Genomic DNA, 11345 nt, shown 5'->3' on the forward strand with positions numbered 1-11345 from the left:
TTGTTCGAGGTTGGGATTTTTCTGACTCTACAACTGCTTGATCTCCTGCGGGAGATTGTCGGGCAGCATGCTCTCGTCATACTCCTCATAATCTGGGTCATTACGCTCAACGGTTTCGTTACATGTCATAATCACGGAATGCGAGTTTTTAGCAGTTTGATTACTGAAAAGAAAAGCTAAGTATAAATAAAGTGGTGAATAAAATTGCAATATTTGAGAAAATAATTCTTTTTATTTCATCAAACGAGGAACATCTTAAGCATTCAAAAGAGGCAAATGATAAAAAGGTACAGACACAGTGCAAGCCTTAATTGACCGTGAGCTTTTCAAAAGAAAACTTTTACATTTCCATTCTACCAAGACTCCCAGCGAACAAAAGATGGACTGGCGGTCCAATTCCGTAGTTTTTTCTCTGGTTTGGCATCCCTGATAGTCGGTGTCTTGATGTCAGTCCTTTCGCAGCATTCTTCAATCATATTCGTGAACAGCTTTCCCATCCCATCGATGATATCTTCTTCTGACACTGAACTATGACCCGGACTTGAAACATGCTCTAGCACAAAAATAATTTTACCGGAGCTAACGGTTCAAGCTTTCCCTTCCGGAGGCTGATATCTTATGTCGGCCCTTCCTTTCTGCCCATTATGTTTAATTGTCTCTGTGATTTCGTCCGACCTGGCTCCTAGCCTTGTTCCTGGCCTGTATCCATATTTCATCATCTCCCTTATAGCCATCTTAGATCTATACGGCAACTGCATTCCTAAGTTTGTTCAGTCTCTTCCATCTCGGTAGTCTGCAAGATTTTCACTGCATGGAAAGCAACTCCATCTAGCCCTACAATGAACGAAACAACATACTCCAAATAGGCGGAATGACCCCACTCGCCATGAACCATGATCTCCTGACATCCCCACTCAAGTTTAATGCATTGGTACAAAGTAGATGGCACGACCCCTGCCATATGTATCCAGGGCCTTCCCAGAAGCAAGTTGTAGGAAGAGGATATGTCCATTACTTGAAACAATATGGGGGATTCGACCGGCCCGATCTGCAAGGCCAAATAAATTTCTCCAATAACATCCTTTTGCGAACCATTAAAGGCTCTCACCCTCACGTGGCTTTCCTTGACTTCCTTAAAATGAATCCCTAACTCCCATAGGGTGGAGAGAAGACAAATTGACTCTTGACCCTCCATCGACTAACACCCTGGACACCACTTTGTCCCCCCATTTGACAGTGATGTGAAGAGCCCTGTTCTGACTTGCACCTTCGACAGGAAGTTCATCTATTCTAAAAGTGATCATGTTTTCTTCAACCATTTTACCAATTGTCGCGGCCAGCGCTTCACTAGTGGTGTTACTTGGTATACTTACCCCACCTAGTACTTTCAACAGTGAATCCTTATAATTGTTGAAACTCATTAATAGATCCATGATTGATATCTGTGCTGGAGTTTTCTTCAGCTGCTCCTCCAAAGAATACTCTTTGTTTGACATTCTCTTCCAAAACTCGGCAGCTTCTAGGTATGTTATGTTCCTTCTTTGAATTTGCTCTCATCCCGATTTCCCTCAATTGACATCTTCAGGAGCGTAGCATCTCCCAGACCTAGTCATACCATGGGCTACGACCGAGTCTATCATTTTGGCCTTTCCCTTTTGCTGGTACGTCCATGGGACGGTTTTGTACTCCCGACCTTCCTCGTTTTTTGTAGCAACGGCAGATTGTCGCTGATTAGTCTGAACAGTCACTTTAGGTCTCACTTTTACTGTAATCATTGGAGCCCTTTGAGGAGGGATCCTGGCGGCTTTTGCATTTCTTATAGTGACAATCGTTCCCTTTAGGTCATACTCTTCGTTCAATGTGATCATGTTAACTCCCTGGTTTCAGTGATTTGGCAGCAGATTGCAATTCACATTGGGTGGCGCCGGAGTGCATTGGATGGATCCGCTCTTGACCAGCATTTTAATCTTACTTTTCAGCTTAAAACAATCTTCAGTATCATGTCCTCGTACATTGGAATGGTTATCACACCTCCTTTTTACCAAGGGATGGTGCCAAAGGAGTTTTTCCAATTTAAGTGACATTATTTAAAATGGGATTATTTATTTATTCCAGAGTCGCCACTTGGAATATTTATGGTGTCCCAAGTCACCGGCTTATTTTAGAATCCCAAATCGAGAAAATTGACTCTATTTGTTGGTCCGAGAATACAGAAGACCGGGTAAGAAATTCTGTTAACCTGAGAGAAGGTATTAGGCACTCCCGAGTTTCGTGGTTTTAGCACGGTCACTTTACAATCATATATCTGGCTTAATTAACGGATTATTACGTGTTTTAGAACCTATGTGTGTTTTAACTTTTACCGCTTTTAATTGCTTGATTATTCGTGATTATGGAAGTATCTTGAAACGAGTCACGCGTACGTGTACTCTTTTTATTTGGTGTGTCCAGAATCATGTCACGCATACGCGTACACAATTAATAACACTTTATTATTATTAATATTGCTCGGTCAAAGTCGCGCGAATGCATACCTTGGTTTTAATTTTGGAAATCGTAATTATGTCACGCAAACGTATACATAACTACGATGATTTGATCAACTAAGAACATGCCTAAAGCATCATAGTGCATTCAAGAATTAGAATATTAATCACAGATGGATTCGTTTGACTCGTATCTTACTATCATTAAACTCAAATCACTATCACGTCTTATTAGTGTAACAAGCTGTAATTTTTAAGGCAACTTCTCTATCACAGTATGGTTTTAATAAATTAATCTAATCTCTTATTTCAAACTATAATCTCCAAACATGTATCCTTATGTTACTACTCATTATCTTTACATTTCATCTAATAGACAAAAGAAAAGCAAAATACGCTAAGCTGGAAATTAATTACACCTATTCAAGATAAACCCATTCACGTTAAGAACAAAATGTATTTGAATACAAAATCTACCTCAATGACCAACCAGGAAAATTCAAATAGGCCATTTAAGTACTCAATGTCAATAATCTCAATAACACCATAAGAGAAGTAAACAAACCAATTCACATGTAAAAACAAAAGGGGGGAAAAATATTGGCAAAGAGGCAATGAATCAGTCAAAAGTATTCATCAAACTGGCAACTTTGTCGAAACAGAATAAAATCTAAAACAAGAAATGGAACCTTTAAGAGATTGTTTAGCCGGAGTCTCCTCCAATACTTGATTCAAAACAAAACCTCAAAAGTTAACTGTGTAACAATAGAGAATAGGGCCGATATTGAACCAATGACAGGAAACGAACAAATCCTCGAACCCGACCTCGACTTTTAACCAACAGAAAACTCGACTTCAACCAAAATTTTAGCTATGGGGCTATTTTGTGGTGGTTTGGTGCTGATTTTGTGGTTGCCCAATGGTGGTTTGGTGCTGAGTTTTTGGCTGCGCAGTGGTGGTTTTGGGTGAGATTTTAATTTGCTTTCTTTATCCCTTTCGTTCTCACTTTCACGTTCTTTTTCTTCTTTCTTAATTTTTTGTCCTTTTTCCAAATCTTCCTCCATCAGTTCTCTTCCTCCTCTTTCTTTTTTTCTTTTGGGATAGTGTTTTGTCCATTATTTATGCATTACCCCCTGTATTTTTAACCGTGTGATGGATTATTGAATAGGAATTATGGAGATTGTGCATTGTGTGTGCATATGACGTGAGGGAGTGGGAGTGTGGGGGTGAGAAAGACGTGAGGGAGAGGGGAAAATGGGGTTATGGTTTTTTTTTAAAAATAAAATGAGATTTTTAAATAAATTTTGATAACAAACTTCATAACTTTAACGTGATTTTAGTTCATTTTGAATCTTTTTTTTTGTCTTTTATTTTAAAAGATAATTAAATTATGAAGATAAGAAGAATAACCAATATTTCTTACAATATAGGAAAACTAAATATTTACATGTTACTTTAAATGATACTAGAAACTATATATATATATATATATATATATATATATATATATATATATATATATATATATATATATATATATATATATATATATATATGCAAATATTTTTGTAGTTTTTATTTTTTTATATTTTTTTAATTAAGATTAGGCCCTAAAGAGATATTTACACTAAAATAGTATAGAATTTGGGTGGGGTCAAAAATTAGTTGTTCACAGCATGCCCCTCTTTTCTTGAAAACATGAAGAGTTTTCAGGCAAAGAAAATGAACAAAGTGATTGATTTTTGACCTCATTATTATTTAAAAAGGAAAAGAAGATAAAAGAAAAAGTTGTGACCGAGCCTTGATTTTAGGCAGCCTACATATCCCGGGTTATAAGGTAATCATGTCACGTGTAGTTCAAGTGGAAGAAGAGTGATGGAGTATACTTAGATGGAGAGTCCATTAGGTTCCGTCGAGGTTCCGATCCACGGTTCCTACTATTACATCAAAATGAAAAGAAAATTACATACTCTTGAAATCTAAGAGTTACAAAATTCCTATCTAAATACCCTCTGGAATCTCGTCTTGATTCTTGATCTACTTCCCCATTGACTTTAGACTGAAATTTGATGCTCTTGATCACACTATGAAATATTCTCACAGGCCTGCTTCTTGATCAGGTGATAAGAAGATGGATCTTGAAATCATATGTCTCTGCATGCATTATGTCAAAGCTGGTTCGGCTGGTATTGAGATCAAATGTTCCACTTTCTCTGGCGAGAGCCGGAATATTATTTTTTTTACACATCCAATCCGTACTTTGCAGAAAAACCTACAAACCATCACAAAAAAAAAACGAACAAAAATTTTCTGCTCTGTTTGCACTAGAAATTTTTTGTGAGTTATTAAAAACACAAAATTATCTTTGCTATAGCAGAATGAAGAATTGAAAGAGAAATGGGCTTTTTTCTGATAATAGGGGATGTCATACCCTATGTTAACAAGATGGAAGGCAACCAGGGGATGTAGTACCCCGTGTTGGTAATAAGATGAGGCTCGTGGCACTCTGGGATGCTACTAGGGAATGTCGTACCCTATGTTGGCAATAAAATGCAACCAGGGGATGTAGTACCCTGCGTTGGCAATAAGATAAGGCTCGTGGCACTCTGAGATGCTACTAGGGAGTGTCGTACTCTATGTTGGCAATAAAATGAGGCTAGGGGCACTCTGAGATGCTACTAGGGAATGTCGTACCCTATGTTGGCAATAATAATGTAACCAGGGGATGTAATACCCTATGTTTGGCAATAAGATGAGGCTCTTGGCTCTCTCAGATGCTACTAGGGAATGATGTACCCTATGTTGGCACTAAAATGCAACCAGGGGATGTAGTACCCTGTGTTTGGAAATAAGATGAGGCTCGTGGCTCTCTGAGATGCAACTAGGGAATGTCGTACCCTATATTGGCAAAAAGTAATGCAACTAGGGGATGTAGTACCCTGTGTTGGCAATAAGATGAGGCTCGTGACACTCTAAGATGCTACTAGAGAATGTCGTACCCTATGTTGGCACTAAAATATAACCAGTGGATGTAGTACCCTATGTTTGGCAATAAGATGAGGCTCGTGGCTCTCTGAGATGCTACTAGGGAATGTCGTACCCTATGTTGGCACTAAAATGCAACCAGGGGATGTAGTACCCTGTGTTTGGCAATAAGATGAGGCTCGTGGCACTCTGAGATGCTATTAGGTAATGTCGTGCCCTATGTTGGCAAAAAATAATGCAGCCAGGGGATGTAGTACCCTGTGTTAGAAATAAGATGAGGCTCTTGGCTCTCTAATAGTCTACTAAGGAATGTCGTACCCTATGTAGGAAGAAAATAATGCGACCAGGGGATGTGGTACCCTATGTTAAAGATAGGATATTGATTCCCTATAATGAAACTAAGAATAACATGATTACATGTATATTGGAAGAAAACTAAGGATTTGAGAACTTCACTTAGTGGTGTTCGTCTTTTCACGAACCATTTTCTATAATTGTTCTGTTCTTGTTCTGAACAAAGAAAAAAAATTTAGTTTTAAAATGGTGGTCAGTTTGTGGCCTTGATTTCTGGGGCGACTTGACCTTGTGTCCATTACACTTGTTAGAAAAACTAACTCTGTCAATGGTCGAACAAATTGCCGGTAGGTTTTGTCTTTAATTTCTGAAGATCTTCTTTCTCAACATCAACACTTGACTATTTTGCGCCTATCACCATGTGTGTTTATGGTGCAAACAACCTTGCTCCCAAAATAACTTTTAATTGAGTAACTTTTGTTGACCCTTGAAACATTGTTCAGTCCTTCAAGCCTTTTGCTCGTCAGGGAAAATCAAAGATGTCTTTATGCCTTTGCCCATACTGTTTATGCCCAGAAAGTTTTGCTTTATATAACAGGGAAATTGTAACCAATTTTGCGGCCTTTTCTTTGCTTTGCTTTGACAAAATTAGACTGAAATGGACTAAAAAACAATAATACGAAAGAAAACAAGAAAGTGAACTAATAGGTATTACAACTTAATTAAGAAGCATCCCTTTCAGGGGAGAAAAGAAAATGGAAGGACTTATCTAGAGGTATATGCTAACTTCAATGAACATGACATGCACTTTGGACTGGATGCCCGATCCATGAGCTGTCTAATTCTCGAAATATGGTGTATGCTTCATTTGAAACTGAGCTCTTTGTCTTAACTGTGCTTGTGATGGGAAGTACGAAGCTTTAAATCGATCAACGATGCTCTTTGTGGGTTTTCACCAATTGACCTCTCTCATTTGCCTTTCTCTCAACTCATCATTGCCTTATAGTGCCCGTGAGGGTTTTTACCAATAAGACTCTCTCATTTATTTTTTTCTCTTTATAATGGCTGAGGCATCACCTGTAGTATACTTACTTAGCATTCTCGAAAGTTGATCAGAAGGTCTTAGTAGGGAAAGGTAAAAAAGAACCATTCAACTGAATTACAACTTTTGGAACCATTTTGACGAAACAACCGTCGAAAAATAAAATAAAATCATGCCCCAGTTTCTTTGAATACTGGGGAAATGTGAATTTTTGTTTTGGTATGACCGAACCCCAGAGTGAGGCTGCCTACGTATTGTTTTGAAATTAGGTCGGACGTAGTTCAATTAACATGAACTTGTTTTGGTGATGATTATTTTTTTGAATTTTTCATTTTTTTTAATATATATGTATATATTTATTATTATTATTTTGATTAAGTGCATTGGTTCCAAATGAGGGAAAACAAGGAAATATAAACAAGGCTTCAAAGGGCTAACTAGGGTTGACCAGTGTTTGGGTAGCGAGAATAATAACCTTTCGTCATCCCAACCTGAGAATGAGGTAAGGACCTTGCCAATTCGGGGCAAACTTTCCTTTTGCTTCTTCCTGGTGCGGAAAGACACATTTCAAAACAAGTTGTCCGACCTCGAATTGTCTTGGGCGCACTTTCTTATTGTAAGCGCGTGCCATTCTTTGTTGGTATAACTAACCAAAACAAACTGCCGCCAAATGCTTTACATCAATCAAACTCAACTGTTCCAATCGGGACTTGACCCAGTCAGTGTCCTCGATCCCTGCTTCAACAATGATTCGGAGAGAGGGAATCTCAACTTCAGCAAGTATAACTGCTTCAGTGCCATAAACCAATAAGTAGGGCGTTGCGCCAACTGATGTACAAATAGTTGTCCGGTATCCCAAAAAAGCAAAAGGCAGTTTCTCGTGCCATTGTCTAGACCCTTGGACCATCTTCCGAAGAATCTTCTTGATGTTCTTATTCGTAGCTTCAACAACTGTACTATCTTTGGGCCGATAAGGAGTAGAATTGCGATGCTCAATTTTAAATTGTTCACATACCTCCTTCATCAGATGACTATTCAAATTAGCAGCATTATCTGTGATAATGATTTTTGGAATACCGAAACGACATATGATGTTGGAGTGAACAAAGTCTACTACTGCTTTCTTGGTAACTGCTTTCAATGTAATAGCTTCCACCCATTTGGTGAAGTAATCAATTGCAACTAAGATGAATCTGTGCCCATTTGAAGCTTTTGGCTCGATTGGGCCAAAGACGTCCATTACCCAAGAAACAAAAGGCCAAGGAGCCGACATAGGATACAACTCTGAAGGAGTTGAGTGAATTAAATCACTGTGAATCTGACACTGGTGGCACTTGCGAACAAAACGAAAGCAATCTCATTCTATAGTAAGCCAATAATATCCTGCCCGAAGGATTTTCTTTGCTAGAACATATCCATTCATGTGCAGACCACAAACTCCCTAATGCACCTCATTCATAATCATTTCAGCTTCTTTAGCATCCACACATCTCAACAAATTCAAATCCGGAGTTCTTTTGTATAGGATTTCCCCACTCAATAAGAAACTATTAGAAAGTCGCATAATAGTTCTCTTTTGATCCCTATTAGCATGTTCCGGCTATTCTCTTGTTTTCAGAAACTATTTAATATCATGATACCATGGTTCACCATCTGGTTCTGCTTCAATTGTATTGCAATAACCATGTTGATCCCAAATTTGAATTTCTAATGGGTCAATGTGAGTATTACCCAGATATGGAAGCATTGAGGCCAGGGTGGCCAAGGCATCAGCTAATTCATTGTGAAACCTGGGAATGTACCTGAACTCGATGGACTTGAACCTTTTTCTAAGATCCTCCACACATTGTCTATATGGAATGAGCTTGATGTCTCGAGTCTCCCAATCACCTTGAGCCTGCCGAATAAGCAAATCTGAATCTCCCATCACCAATAGTTCATACACATTTAGGTTTATTGACATGTTCAGACCCATGATACAAGCTTCATATTCTGCTGTGTTGTTTGTACAGAAGAAACGAAGTCGCGCCATGGCAGGGTAATGTTGCCCAGTAGGTGATACCAGAATTGTCCCAATCCTTACGCCTTTGATGTTGACAGCCCCATCAAAGTATAGTTTCCAAATTTTACTAGCATCTTGGACTACTTCTTCAACTAAATTAACCTCTTCATCTAGGAAATATGTGTTCAAAGATTCATACTCATCATCAACCGGGTTTTCTGCCAGATGATCAGCCAAAGCTTGTACCTTCATGGCAGTGCGAGTGACATAAACAATATCAAACTCTGTGAGCAAGATTTGCCATTTTGCCAATTTACCAGTTGGCATCGGCTTCTGAAAGATGTACTTCAGGGGATCCATTCGGGATATGAGGTAAGTTGTATAGGCCAAAAGATAATGCCTAAGCTTCTGGGAGACCCAGGTTAAGGCGCAACATGTCCTTTCCAAAAGAGTGTATTTGGCCTCATAAGTGGTGAACTTCTTGCTCAAATAATATATTGCTTGTTCCCTTTTGCCTGTGGCATCATGTTGACCCAGAACACAACCAAAGGAACTATCCATTACTGACAGATATAAAAACAGAGGCCTACCAGGTTCCGACAGGACCAAAACAGGGGGATTTGACAAATATTCCTTGACCTTATCAAAAGCTTCTTGGCACTCATCTATCCACTTGATAGCTGCATTCTTTTTCAACAACTTGAAAATAGGCTCACATGTGGTTGTAAGCTGCGCGATGAACCTGCTGATGTAATTCAACCTCCCGAGTAAACTCATGACTTCTGTTTTGTTCTTTGGGGGAGGCATCTCTCGAATGGTCTTTATCTTGGAGGGATCTAACTCAATGCCTCTTCGACTAACTATAAAACCCAAAAGCTTCCCAGAAGGAACTCCAAATGCACATTTGGCTAGATTGAGTTTGAGTTTGTACCTTCGTAGCCTTTCAAAGAACTTTTTCAAGTCTTGCACATGGTCAGCTTGTGTTCTCGACTTAATGATCACATCATCAACGCACACTTCAATTTCTTTATGCATCATGTCATGGAATATGGTAGTCATGGCTCTCATGTAAGTTGCCACTGCATTCTTCAAACCGAATAGCATGACCCTATAATAATAACTTCTCCATGAAGTTGTGAAGGCGGTCTTTTCTGCATCTTCTTCATCCATCAGAATTTGGTGATATCCGGCATAACAATCCACAAAAGATTGGATATTATGTTTAGCACAATTGTAAACAAGGATATGAATGTTGGGTAAGGGAAAGTAGTCCTTTGGACTTGCTTTGTTTAAATACCTATAGTCAACATAAACTCTTATTTTCCCATCCTTCTTTGGCACTGGCACAACATTTGCTAACCATGTAGTGTATCGGACGACCCTGATCACATTTGCACTTAGTTGCTTCATGATTTCTTCTTTAATCTAACCACTCATGTCTGTCTTAAACTTCCTTTGTTTTTGCTGGATTGGTGGAAAATTAGGATATGTGGGAAGCTTACGGACCACTAAATCGGCACTCAAACCCGGCATGTCATCATACGACCAAGCAAATACATCTCTGTACTCGAACAAAACTTGAATTATGGCATCTCTCGTGTTTTGTTCAGTATGAATGCTTATTTTTGTTTCTCTGGTTTCTTCAGGACTTCCCAGGTTAATTGCCTCAGTTTCATTTAAGTTAGGCTTAGGCTTATTCTCAAATTGATCCAATTCCCTTTTTTATTTCCTTAAGAGCCTCATCTTCGTCATACTCAACTTCTTGATTCATTATTTCGAGATTTCTGGGCATGAATTCTGCGTGCATGTCATGTTTATAAAGCCAGCATTAACGAAACTGAAAATGATAAGAAATTAACAAAAATTAGGGAAATGAAAAGATAGAATTTTACTACGAAACTGGAACTTCATTTTATTGAATTTGAAAGGATAGAAGGGTTAACATCAAAGCAAAGCAATGAAACTAAAATATCTGGATTACAAACCCTTAAAATAATCCAAATACAGAAAAAATTACAAACCGGGCTACCAAGACTCCTTCCTGATGGGAAGAGGAGTTGCTTCCTAGTTGCTGAGCGAGGTATGTGGACCAATCAACTGAACACTTGCACGGCTAGGGGCCTCTCCAACTTGAACCATATTGATCTCATAGAACATCTCCTTGAGACCCTGGCAAACTTCATCAATGTCATCCTGAGTAGAAGGATTTTGGACTTCTTCAAATTGTGGCTTGACAAAAAAATAGGCAATGTGAGGGATTGGTTTGGACAGATTCCAACCATTCTTTTTGCGGGCCTTGGCTATGTCTATGTCAACTGGTGTTGGTTTAAAACCCAAGCCAAAGGTATCTTTCTTCGAAAATGGAGCAATGGGTTCATAATTCCTTGCAGAGAGGATCCTAATCATTTTCCTGGTTCATAGTCGTTCCTCAACATCAGCGAAGCTACCATCATAGATGTGGCTGAAAGACGGGGATGCAAAATTAGTTTTCCTTCTTCCACTTGGTCCACCTCAATCACCTCAAATGCTTGATATA

This window comes from Nicotiana tomentosiformis, chromosome 5 (assembly GCF_000390325.3).
Source record: "Nicotiana tomentosiformis chromosome 5, ASM39032v3, whole genome shotgun sequence".
Lineage (NCBI taxonomy): Eukaryota > Viridiplantae > Streptophyta > Magnoliopsida > Solanales > Solanaceae > Nicotiana > Nicotiana tomentosiformis.